This window comes from Falco punctatus, assembly GCF_963210335.1.
Source record: "Falco punctatus genome assembly, chromosome: 9".
In the NCBI taxonomy this organism is placed as follows: domain Eukaryota; kingdom Metazoa; phylum Chordata; class Aves; order Falconiformes; family Falconidae; genus Falco; species Falco punctatus.
In genome coordinates this window covers 20,778,218-20,791,391 of record NC_137589.1, presented here as the reverse complement: position 1 = coordinate 20,791,391, position 13,174 = coordinate 20,778,218, and the positions used below count along the sequence as shown (strand labels likewise).

The following is a 13,174-nucleotide window of genomic DNA, read 5'->3' as shown; positions in this document are numbered from 1 at the left end:
ACATGCAATAACCTACTGTCAACTTTCAGAATTCAAAGCAAAAAAGGAGAAGACAAAGAGTGCTATGCTCAACTTGGAAAGACAAGATAATGGAACAATAAAAAAAATATTACTGTGTCATAACTTTGACCTCAATAGAATTGCCTAGTGACTTACAAGCATTAAAGGGACACACAAAAGTAATGAGAATGTGATAATAGGTGAGCAATACTTCCCACGAAAAAATCATGTTTTATAAAATGCAGTGGATTTACAACCCTAGAAAGTTATTATTACTATATAAAGGCAAGGTATAATCTTGCTCAGATTAGAAAAGATATATAAATTTCCTATTGGCTGCTAAGCAAAAACTCTTCCTGAGCTGGCACAGCAGAGACACATCATCTATTTTCCCCATCCCCACCTCTGGCTTAAATGGAAACAAATGAAACTCTGAAAGTTCTTTTGGGGATGTGAAACCGACTGCACAGCTTGTGGTAGTCACTGCTATACACTTGAGATGATCCTAAAGAGGTCATGGGTGAAAGGTACTATGAAAGAACTGTAGTGAATAGGGGTCCAAAGGACGACAGGAAGGCCACAGGCCACTTCATATGGTGAAGAGTGATGTTTTATCAAATCCACAGTTTTACAGCATTTTTATACCTTGCTATTTGCAAAACTCCAAAAGCTGTTAAACTTAGCCTGAGGCATTTATGAAGTTGGCTGATAATCACAGTCCCCACACAAATCCCCACTAAAGGCACAAGTGGGACTGCCTGTAGGGCTATCTCTTTTCCTCTGGTTAGGAGAAACACCTTCAACAACCTGGCCTCTAATCTGGTTGCCTCAGGAAATATCTAAGTTTAGATGGCATGTATATTGTCTTAAAGGAGTTTAGCTAAAATTCTAGCTGCAGAGAAAAACATGCTAGTTTATGTTTTTAAGGGCCTGAACTTTACAAAAAAGTAGACACAGAAGGATTTGGACACAGATGGCTTAGGTGGGGAGAAGAGCTCAGCATGCACACTATTTTTCATAAATCAACAATTATATTTCAAACACAATCATTCTCATTGTTACTACAGGAAGCAGTCCAATTAAGAAGAAACTCAATAGAAATGCCTTCTATTAGAGCTGACATATTTAGGAAAACGTAAAATCAAACACTTGATCTTTTTCTTTGATTTTTTTTCCCTATAAACATTTAAGAAGAGTCATTCAAATTCAATTTATTAGCAAATTATTTGATTCATTCAGCACTACAGGCAATCTAACCTGGTATATTCAATAATATTAATGGTAAAGCTGTATAAATAATATGATATGTTTTCTATGTTTACTTGTTAATTTTTATTAGTTTGGTAATAGAAGTACTGCTAATAGACTGTTTTCCATTTTTGGCTTGTCCTCACTGCTTCATTATGTAATTTTATGGTTTCCATTAATGAATCAAAATAAAACTTAAGCAATATTATAAATGTAGCAAGGAACCATCTGCTTTGCCTTAATTACCAAAAAACTTTAATGCATCTGTGTGTGCCTCTTTCGAATACCAATATCCTCATTTCTCTGTGAAAATTAACCACTATGAAGAAAACAGATCAGAAAAGGCTATTCTGTCCAACAATAAAAAGTACGGATCCAGTTCAATTTTTTTCACACTAAAATTTCCAAGAAAACAAGGAACTGTACTATATATGTGAATTAGTGCTTCAGTGAAACCACAAAAGCAAATTGTCATATTCAAGTCAATTTCACTATAACTCATTAAATTACAAGTTGCAGATAGGTGACTATATTTGCAACCCAGTCAAGCTAAGTTAAAAACCTTTTGCTCACTGAACACATCTATATTCAAATATTTTGCAAACACTGAATTTTCTTTCTAAAAGTTGTCTATCACTATAATCATCATTCACAAGTATTTAGCTGCATTGCTATAAATTGATTTTCCCAATCAGTAACCAGGCCAACAAAAATAAGAGAGATACAAGGATATTTTAAATATTTAACTATTTACTAGTCACCTAAAGCAGCAATTTTCAGCATACTAATCTTAGATTTAAAAACGCAACTTTCACAAAGGAGAGGTCCCTACATCAGCATTCAAAGTAAACAGGTAGAAAAATCACAGCTACAACATTTTTCATAATTCACACATTCAGAAATTATTTTCAGGCATTTTGGAACAGAGATGATACCTATTCAAACATCACTGAATGCAGCAGACAAGCCTATTTAGACAACACATTTTAGGTCAGCATGCAATCAATACTTTTAAGACATCACCACAATTTGTATTAGCCTTCCAAGCAAAGGAACAAGCTCTGAAAAATGAAAAGCATGAAAATAAAGCAACACACAGAAGATGGCCCGATACAAAACATTAGAGAATAAGAAAATATGAAAATGCAGAAAATAAAAAGAACATGTTAAATGTCTAAATTGTCTATACTGTCTTGAGTATGGACATGAAAACCACCACTGCTATATCCTTATCTAGGTGCCAAAATAGGCATCACAAGTCACCCTAAGCAAAATGCGTACTTTCATCATGCAAAATATCCTCAATAGTTCTAACATACAAAACCATACACCTGTATGTCCACATGTCCACTATTTTCTTTAAATATGATTCTTCCCATAATTATCAACTAAGTAACACAGCCTACATGGAATGACAAAAAAAAATAATTTAAAAACCCTGTATTCGAAACACTGGAGGGGGGAAGCAAAGAGGGGAAGAAAAAAAGAAAGACAGAAATGTTGAAGAAAAGAAGTAACTGGTGGGCAGGAGATACAGTACAAAGTTTATGCTATATGTGTTTTAACTAGTTTAAGACTCAATTATTAAAGACTTGCAAACAAAGACAAGAAAGGTTAGACTGCAATTTGAAAGGAAGCCAACAAAGCGACAGAATCTTGACTCTTCTGTTCAAATAATATTTTGGCGTAATCTTTCTAGAAGAATAGAAGACAGCAAGTTTAGAACGTTTTACATTAAAAAACGTGACAGAGTCAAACCAAGACACAAGGATGCAAGAGGATTCTTTGTCTCAATGGATAAATGGACTTGTATTTTAGGAAAGTCAGCAAAATTTAGAAATACCTGGAACCTACTAAATAATTACTATATAATTATTATTATTAATCATGGAATAAAGAATGGGAAGAGGAGGAGGCTCAGCCTCAATTTCAACCACGTGAAATTCAGTGTAATGAACGCCTACAATGTGATGTTAAGAACCTTCTGAAGGCACCTTCTCAAATATAAGACAGCTAATGACATACAGTAGTAGTTTATGCAGCTAAAACTACCTAGGAACAGGATGAAGCAGCAGATGGCCAGACACCAGCTTGAAAAACACTGACAGAAAATGGAAGAATAGATTTGTATACCTTCACAATATTAATTCTTTATAACTATGCATAATGGGATCCTGCAGGTCACATCCAACTTTCAATTAAAAGCAAAGGGTAACTCAAAAGTCAACAATAATTTCATGGCTTCCATAAAGAAAGAGCATCATGATCAGGCCCCAAACTGTATACCTTCCTAAAATCTTGGTGTGTCAGACTCCAGAAATCTACAGCTTACTGAGACTTTGCTTGACTGAACTGTTTAGCCAGTCAATAAAGGTAGCAAAACATACCTGTTACTATGAGATTTTTAGAAAGTGAAAATTCTGCCCGTATTTTTCCATTCCAACTCCGTTTGATAAGGTCTTTTAATCTTTTACTTAAATATTAATTTCATTAAAGTGGGTTCCCCACCCACCACGCACCCCCCCACATAGCACCACTAATCTTGAAGGGCAAGAAAGCCTATTTAAATGCATTGAAGTGCATTAGCATGAAAAAATAATGAGTCCTTACAGCATTCTAATTTGGGAAGGTGCACTTAAATTAGTTATAACATCTGCTGTCCAAAAATCTACCCAGACAGAAATCTCTTCAATAAAAATCTGATTTTCACATTTCTGACAAAATTGCCCTAATGGGCTCTCCTAGCATCAGTGTCAGAGGACCTAAGAAAGAGTCACGACCCAAAAGCCTTGGTGTTTTGCTCCTTTGCTCCACACTCCCTTTTCCTTTCTAACTAACAAGGAAGTACTGTTTTCCCAGGCCTTCACAGGGAAATGGGCTCACTGTGAGGTCAGAAAGTTGATTCAAAAGAACATATACTGAGAAGCAGATGTTACCAACGCATGGGGAGGTGCATCTGCTGACATCTCTCCAAGCAGACAAATTTGAGGGGCATGAGTCCAGCTTTTTGTATGAACTTTTGAAAGTAACCTGCTCTTTTTTAAGTCACCTGGATTACCAACTCAATGAATAGAGAGAACAAACTGAGGCCTTGTTTTCAGAGTGGAGGGGTGGAAGAAAAACCTATTATAATGAAAGCAGGACAGATGAAAGAAGAATCAAGTTGCATGGACATGGTTTTTTCCCCCCAAACAGCCCCCTCCAGGATTCTCAGCAGTTTCCTTGAAGGTCCAAATCTGTGCCATGAGGCCATCACACTGATGGAATTTTCTCTTTCTTGTGAAGTGTGACACCCTGCAGGGACCTACTCCACCAACAGGTGGACCATATAAAAAAATTCCATCCTAGCTTTCTATTGTTCAGCTTTTCAGAGCCAGATGTTTTCAGACTATGGAGCCAACCCTTCTGAGCACTACAAGGCTGATTATTCATGTAAATTGAACAGCCTCTAAGTACTGTCAGTCAGGAAGCCAGATGGTTTAGACTTGGACTGACTGAAAGCAAGTCACAAGAACAGCAGTAGAGAATATAGAGGGAAGACAGGAGTTATATTTGCAGGTGTCTTCCAGAAGAAATTTCGTTCAGTAGATCACTGCTGTGAAGTAAAACTAAGACCTGCCACTGGATGATGGCAATGCAGACCCACATGACCAGTAGCAGTGGCAAAATGACAGTCTGCTTTCTGCAAGGGGGTGGGAAGGTAAAGGAGAAAAAAAAATCTTTGCAGAAAGCAAGAAATGTGAAATTTGGAAAACAAACTAGCTTGGGCCATTATCTGCCACAGCAACAGCAGAAAGCTTTCCTTCAGGGTGCACAAGCATCATTTCACTAGTACAAAACTCAGCGGTCCAACCCAAACACCAATCTATTTGCTCCTGCTCTGCAGCTAGTGCCTAGTGCTGCTGGCAGATGACCTGCCAGAATTATATTGCTGGATTATATCCCACTGCTGAAAGTTCAACGATGCACAAATGTTACTGCTGGATTTGCAAGGTTAATTTTCTGAATTGCACTTAGACCACTGATGGATCTCATTTCCTTACTAAAAAGGGAAAGTTTTTTCCAATAATAATATGAGTCATAATTTGGGAAGTTGATCAATATTAATTGGGTATGACCTGGCATGCTTCTTGCATTGGAAAAATGGAAAACAAATAAATGAAAAGGAACAACTGCTCCCAGAACTATTAAAGACTATTAAGGACAAAGCCTGAAAAGTAGATGTTGAGATGAGAGGGAGTTAATGAATTCATATCTTCTGCATGCAAGAAGAAAAAAAACAAAGGCAGCTACAGAAATAGAACAAGCACGCAGGATTCTCAGCTTCCAGATTTATAGGCTAATAGCATGACCAAAGCTAGTCAGAGGATAACATTAAAACTAGTAAGCTAACACTAAAGACTAGTTTTTAACTTACTCTCGTTTTTTTTAAATCATCGAGAAGCTAAAAAAAAAAAAACACCACACACTTTTCTGAATTGTGTTTGCTTTACAGAATTCTGGTACCACAAGATGCAATACAGCCCATTCTCCACTCAGCCACAGTGTATAGTGGGATTTTGCTGCAATGCTGAACCCTCTCTGCCTAGTGTTTATCTTGGAAATCCTCATGCATACAAGCAGCATTGTGTTTAAGCAGGATTCCCTTTTGAAGACACAAAGGTGCAAGCACAGTAATGACTATTTCTATAGAGTAGTTGCTGTTACCTGTGTCACCAAGTAAGAAGGAAACCTGTCTGAAGAATACGAAGCTCCGTGTTTTCCTGCAATAAATTCTCACAAGAATTGCCTGTACAGTTATTGTGATATTTGACCTGTGGTCTTCAACAGTTTTATTTCAGTACCAGTGGAAGCTCAGCTATTAAAGATTGGCTTCAAGTGGCAAAGGACCTTAAAACCATCTCCTATGTAAACAGTATTTCTCTCTGAAAAATATATATGCAACAGAATCATTAGTGTTGACTTCAAACCTACAGGTAAAGGTCAACAGATTTCATATGGTGAACATTTACTCCATTCACACTGAGACTGAACAAACTCATACTCAGCTGAAACGTAATGAATGCTTATGATCCAAGCCATCTTTGCCCTTCCCTTAGGAGAAGCGAAGTCACTCCATCGTGACCTACCTTGATTGCTTTTTCTGTGAAAAGATCCAGCTTTTCCACTATTTAATATGTCTTCCAGTTTATTTAAATTCCGATCAGTCACAGAAATAAGATGGAAAATCCTCATTAAATCACAGATGCGGGACACGTAACAGTCTGGAACTGTTCCCCTATTCATGAAAAGGACTGTTTCGCTAGTGAAAAAGAATCTATCCAGTGTTTCTTAGGAATACATTTTAGTTCAGCTTTTCATCATTTGCTGCTTTGCCACTTGCCATTTTTTTCCTTTTCTAGGCTTTCCCCTTTTTTATCTCATATTGATTGGATGTATACTGCACATTGTTTTCTCAACAGGGCTAGTGCACGTGCAGAGATCACTCCAGCAGCTTCAAGAACAACTCTGAATGCATTTCACTCAGGAAAGGTCATATCAGATCATCTCTACTAAAAGGCGTAATTTGCTTCACAAGGATCTAGTTTCATCTCACTGCAAGAATTCTTGGATGACTATTGTAACTTTTTCAAAAACCCTAAATCACAATTTCTCTGGGGAACACTGTGCATTTGTTCCTGGTTACCTGAGTACCCAGAACTTTATCTCCACCTGGAAGCCTCTGGTGCTGCTGCTATGTAAATACTACTCCTCAGTTCCTGGCATGCTGGAGAGTTCTCCAGCGTCCTGGTTTTGGCTGAGGTAGTTATTTTTCTTCTTAGTAGCTGGCACAGTGTGGTGTTTTGGATTTAGGATGAGAATAATGCTGATCACACACCAATGTTATAGCTGTCGCTAAGTAGTGCTTACTCTAAATCAAGGACTTTTCAAGTTTCCCAAGCTCTGCCAGTAAGCAGGTGCACAAGAAACCAGGAAGAAGCACAACCAGGACAACTGACACAAACTAGCCAAAGGGATATTACAGAACATCATGCTCAGTCTACAAACAAGGGAGAGCTGGCTGGGAGACACTGATCACTGCACAGTGACTGGCTAGGCATCAGTCAGTAGGTGGTGAGCAACTGTATTGTGCATCACTTGGGTTTTCTTTCCCTTGAATTTTATTCCCCTCTGTCCCTCTCCTCTTTGTTACAACTGTTACTGTTGCTGTTATTATTACTACTTCTAATTTATTTCAATTATACTGTTCTAATCTCAACCCATGTGGTTTACCTTTTTTCTGATTCTCCTCCCCATCCCACCAGGGGGGTGGGAGTGGAGCAGGGGGAGTGAGCAAGCAGCTCTGTGTACTTAGTTGCCAGCTGGGGTTAAACCATGACATCCAACAAGATTAAAAGGGTAGGCAATGACCTTCTGGAAGTCAGTACTGGCTTTGACACAAGAGTCAATTCAGTATTTCTTGTTACCACATCATAGGGCAAACACAGCTTTCCTGCATCAGGTTTTGTTTTCAAAAAGCATGGGAAGTTTTGTATCAGATACTGATTTTCTCCCCTCTTAAAAGAAAAAAAAAAAAAAAAAAAAAAAAAAAACACACAAGAATCTGTAGATTTAGCACACAATAACATAATAACATACAAGTAAGAGTGTGTTTCTTTCTAAGCCTACAGCAGCAGCACCTCGAGACTCAGCAGTGCCTGCCACCACCCACAGCATCTCAAACATGATGAGCTCCCTTTAGGCAGAGGCTGTTCCTGTAGGGACATAGCAAATGAGGCAGACGAGATCACCAAATTACATGAAAAGACAAACAGTCTAGAAAGGATATCTGGGGACATGTGCTGCTAAATCTCTCAGGAGCCATTATACCAGATGGCCATTTACTCTGACTCTTCTTTACAAACAAATCCTTCTAAGACATTCAAAGCAGCTTCCACAAAATATTACAACAGCTATCAAGGTAATTGTGCAGTGAATGCAAAGTACCTTACCCATGCAATGTACCTTCCTAACTTAAAACTTTGTTCTGCGTACTCTGCTTACTCTATATTATCTGTTGTGTAGCAAGCTACAGCACAACATATGCAAGTACATTAATTACCACATCAGGGAATAATCTTGGCCATATATTTGTCGTATATAAGTCCTGCATCCAATTTATACTTCACAACCAATTTCACTATTTCTCCTTTGCATTCTGGTACACAACTTGTAACTATAGTCTCCTTAGACCTTGTTAATTAAGTACCTTAACCTTGCATAAAAACTTTGATGGGAGTCCAATATACTACAATTACTTGTTATAAAACCAGAACTATCATTCAGTAGGTGGTAATAAATGAGGGGTTTTGCAATGCTGGAGGCACAGGCACTTGCAGCATAATGTCAGAGTCTGCTCACATAAAAGGTGATGGGGAAAAAAGTGAAATGTAGACTCAAATCACCAGCAGTTCCCAGAGATCTCACAGCTCTTTTCCACTGAACTGAAACACCTGCTCCAATTCACTGCATGCTTTCCATCCTAATAAATATCCTGAAAAAGCAAAGCCATGACTGATGGAAATGCAACAAATTTATTCCTTGAAGGATGCTGACATGCTGAAGCATGAAATCAGATCATCACCTTTCAGGAACATTCATGAAGAAAAAAAGCACACTTACTCCAAATTAGCCATTACCCAGTATCAGACCTGAATTCAAGTGATTGCTCCAAATCGCATGAATTTCAGTCTCCTACATCCTAGGTACACGCAATGATAATTTTTTTTAACATAAACTTTCCCAACCAGTTCTTCCCAGCAGACTACTAAGGACAGGAGACAAATCTCTGTCCATGCTAACTCTCTTGCTTTCCTTTTGGAATACAATATTCCCAGGATACATGTTGAGAAGGAATGACTGTTGCACTGACATATCTTCTACAGAAAGGGAGGAAAAATAAAGTGGAATTTTAGCTATCATTGGAGGGGATGGATTAGCAGAGCAAAGAATAAGGTTTCAAATATACAGACACAAACGAATCTTTCATCTAAAAAGTGGAGAAACTGCATCTCCTGCCGTTTGCTGATGTGGAATTTCCACCAAGACCATAAACAGTGAAGCCTGTTCCATTCCCTGTGGACATTAAAGAACTTTACTCTAGTTTCTATGAGATATATGCTCAGGTCGTTTACTGCCTCTTCTGAAAAATCTTACCAGCACAGAAAAGACAAGGGTTTTGTGCACAAGTGATATTTTTCCCATCCCATAAAATCACTAAGTCAGGCTGTCAGGGCTGTGTAGGGAAGCCTGCGTTGTTACTATCCATGGCGCTCAGCAAGAAAAGCATTTGTCACTAGTAATACTCACCTGCTACCCTCTAGAATTACCGTGGAATTTACTTAAAATGGAGCCAAGAACATTAAATTCTGCCATGCTCCAGCTTCATTATTCAGTACAGTACTAAGCATTCTGTACCAGCCAAAGTTTCTAGGTTGATTTAGATATAGCCACAACTAATAATCAAGTTATGAGGGCATAAAACATGGACAATGACAGCAATGCCCGCACTGAGAGCAAAAATAATTATAACGTCAAGGCCAAACTAAGGTGGAAAGTGCTGTTTTAAGTTCATCCACACGAACATCCAAACAGCCTTGAGGCTTAGAGTTGCTTAACTATCAATACTTACCTCAAAAGCCTGTACTCCTCATCAAGGTGAAAAAATTCTTAATTTCCCATCAGTTACCTTCTATTATGTACAAATATCATGTTAATCTTTCTAAAAATTACCTGGAATTCACTTTTATCACTAAGTAGTGTGAGATCTCTTAAATCATGGAGAAGTACTGTCATCAGAGAGCAATCAAACTCAAAATTCTACAGCAGATACACTTTCTTTATTTGTGTTTCTTCTAAAAAAAAACTCAAAAAAACTTACATTTCTGTTGTCAAGTGGTGTGCGTTTAAAAGGCAAATACCTGTGCCCAGACAAAACCAAAGGTTAACTCCCTCATTTTTTATCTGTCGCCTCTACCCCACCCCTAAGGTATAAAACTCTTGCAATTAGCTTTTGCTAGTAATAACAGACAAGAGCAAGGGATTTTATCTGATGAGTAGAAAACCAAAGCAATGTTTGATTTTCCTGAAAAGCCAACTGGATGCTTTGGAATAACCCTAGAATGACCATGATTTCACTGTACTACAGAGAAGCTGAATTTCAGTATTTGAGTAATAAAATTAAGACATCAGCTCTGGATTATCTGATAAGAACGTTTGATTTGAACCATTTTTTTTAAGGAATTGTTCATCTACATTTCATAATATCTTAACAAAGTATAAATATATTGTGAGTATAGTCATATATCCCAAATCTAAGTATTTAGCTGCATGAAATGAATGCTAAAATTCAGACAGCAGCTTTTCCTTACTCCCTGCTATTAAATAAATCAATAGAGGTGGCTGAGGTACAATTAAAAACTTATTATATATGTTACAAACCTAATTATCTAGAAGGAAGCTTATATCCTGGTGTGCTGAACATGAAATTTCTCTCAGAAGGAGAGAGATTTTTTCAGCTTATGCTTTTCTAACCTTTTTGCATTACTGAGTTACAGTCATTGCTGCTGTATACATTTCCCAATCATACCCAATGGCAAAAGACAACTTAAGCTTTACAAAAATCCTCAGTAAAGATCGGGTTTATAACATATAGCACACAACGACCATCATCATCTCTTCTGTGACACTCAGTTCTTGTTAGTTCCAATCACTGGGAACAAAGATGGAATGGAATTTCCTACCTTTTCCTTTCACAAGACTCAAGGAGCATTTCAAGGAAGCTTCTGGGAGGTGAAAGAGAAGGCATAAGCATATTCAATCATTATGAAAAAAGTAGTGAGATAAAGGAAGAAAGGAAGGAGGGCAGCAGGAATTTTCCATCTCTAATCTCAACCTGTGGGGAGGAGAACAACGCCAGGAGCCTAACTTTCATACTTCCTCCTAAGCTGGTAGGAAGCAGGAATGAACAAACTCACCATGCCGGCTTGAAGATGCAGTGTGTCATTTAGGGTACAGAGGAGGAATGCAGACAGGAGCTTCCTCAAAGTTTCATTAGCTCTCAAATCCTTGCAGAAAGGTCTGAGTTGACTGGTATCTCAAAAAAAGCTGCTGTTTCTTCATGGAACCTGTCAGAAAAACAGAGGCAGCTTATTTAAACATCAGTTTAAGAAGGTGGAGGGGGAAAGAAGTCCTAACATGCAAGCAGTAGCATCAACCTACGAACATCCCTCCTGGTGTCACGACATTGATCTGTTAGGCACCCATGAGCAAGCGAATACAGTAGCAAATATTCAAAACCAAAGTACTATTCTCAGTCGGCCTGAAAACTGTACAAGTTGGCAGCACATACCAGTGGCAGCATGCCCAAACAGTGAGGGACAAGGTTATGGCCTCAGTCCCTGAGCGCTTGCCAACATCTGGCAGCAGATGCTAAGGGGACACAGGCTTCCCAGTACAGCAGCAGTGAGTGGATACATTAGATAGCATCCTGCTCCCACAAGTACCAAGCATTAGCGCAAAGCACTTATGATCAAGACTGTTGAGGCAGAGGGGCAAAGCATCTTTTCAGAACACCTCTCTCTCTAGCTGCTGCATTTAAACGCATTTCAATTGATTACAGACTGCAGCAGCGTTTGAAACATCGTTTCTTTCTTTTATACATCTTACTTTGTCGATTTTTTCCTACACACGTAAGAATCTGAATCAGATAAAATGCAGAATGTTAACGTTAGAATACCAAATACAGCATGAGGCTGTTCCTCTGACATCCTTTTGTGACTGAATTTATAGAGAAATTTAGACGATTTGGCAGAATAAACTCTCAGACTTCAACATAAAGAAAAAGGCTTGTAAGAGCTGAGCAAATGAATCCTCTTCTTAGCTACTTCTACTGATAACTTCAGCAGCCAGCATTCCCATGAATACCGGTGGAAGGCATGCTATTGTTTGGCACACATACCATCATCCTCTGCATCTGCTCAAAAAGAATAAAGACAATCAGATTTACAGAGGCACAAAGATGCAGATGTCTAAGCACCTAACCACTATAGATACACAGGCTACAAATAAGTATCTAAGAAGACAGGAATATTACAACTGCACACAGGAGACAAGCCAAAGTTAACAAACACTTGAATGCTACTGAGACATGGAGTGATCAAAGCCTTGACTTAGTGCTACACCCTGCAGTTTAGATGTGTCTCCATAGTTGACCGAAAAAAAGAAAGTAACTGTAAAGACACATCTTTTATCATTTTAATTTACAAGAACACTTAATACTTGAACAGAGTACATTTTATTAACAGTTTTCAGGCATCTGGCAAAAAGATACTAGTGTACTGAGCACTGATGTCTTTTTCATTTTCATTTTCTACATCAAAGAGAAAAGAGGCAGAACAAGTACTATTATCGAACAATGTCTGTACATGGAAAGCACATTAACAGACAACACATGAACAGTATGTGCGGTCGCCGGGACGCAGCTTGATGCAAGCAAATGTCAATTTATTGTACAGAAGCACGAGGTTTTACAGACTTTCAGAAGCTGCGCGTTTTAAACAGATTGGTTCTTGAAGCTAAGCCTTGCATACTAGGCAATCCCTGATTGGTGGTTAACTACCATCAATTAACTGCAAGGTGTTATCTTTCCTTGGCGCCGTCCGTCTCCCGCTCCCCTGTGCTCTGTAAACATGCCTCATCATGTTAATTGTTGTGTCTATTCACACTCCTCGTCCTCCCAGGGTTCGTGACCTACAAGCTCGAGCACATTCCCCTCAGCTAACTGATTGCCATGCACGGTCCTAGTTTGCAGACCGCTCCTGCATCTCCCCCTTCCTGTTGCACAAAAAGAACCTTTGAAACCGAAAAAGTAAAAACAATGTATAAG

The 13,174-nt window shown here is 38.4% G+C and overlaps 1 long non-coding RNA gene across 5 annotated transcripts in view; it reads right to left on the bottom strand.

Annotated features, from left to right (window-relative positions):
- The window catches only part of LOC308069474, a 462,044-nt gene extending 449,299 nt beyond the window's left edge, over positions 1-12,745 (bottom strand). For all 5 annotated transcript variants that reach the window (XR_013930396.1, XR_013930397.1, XR_013930398.1 and 2 more), the window contains exon 1: positions 11,265-12,745. This is a non-coding gene — a long non-coding RNA (uncharacterized lncRNA). The remainder of the gene's footprint in view (positions 1-11,264) is intronic.
- Positions 12,746-13,174: the final 429 nt, after the last annotated feature.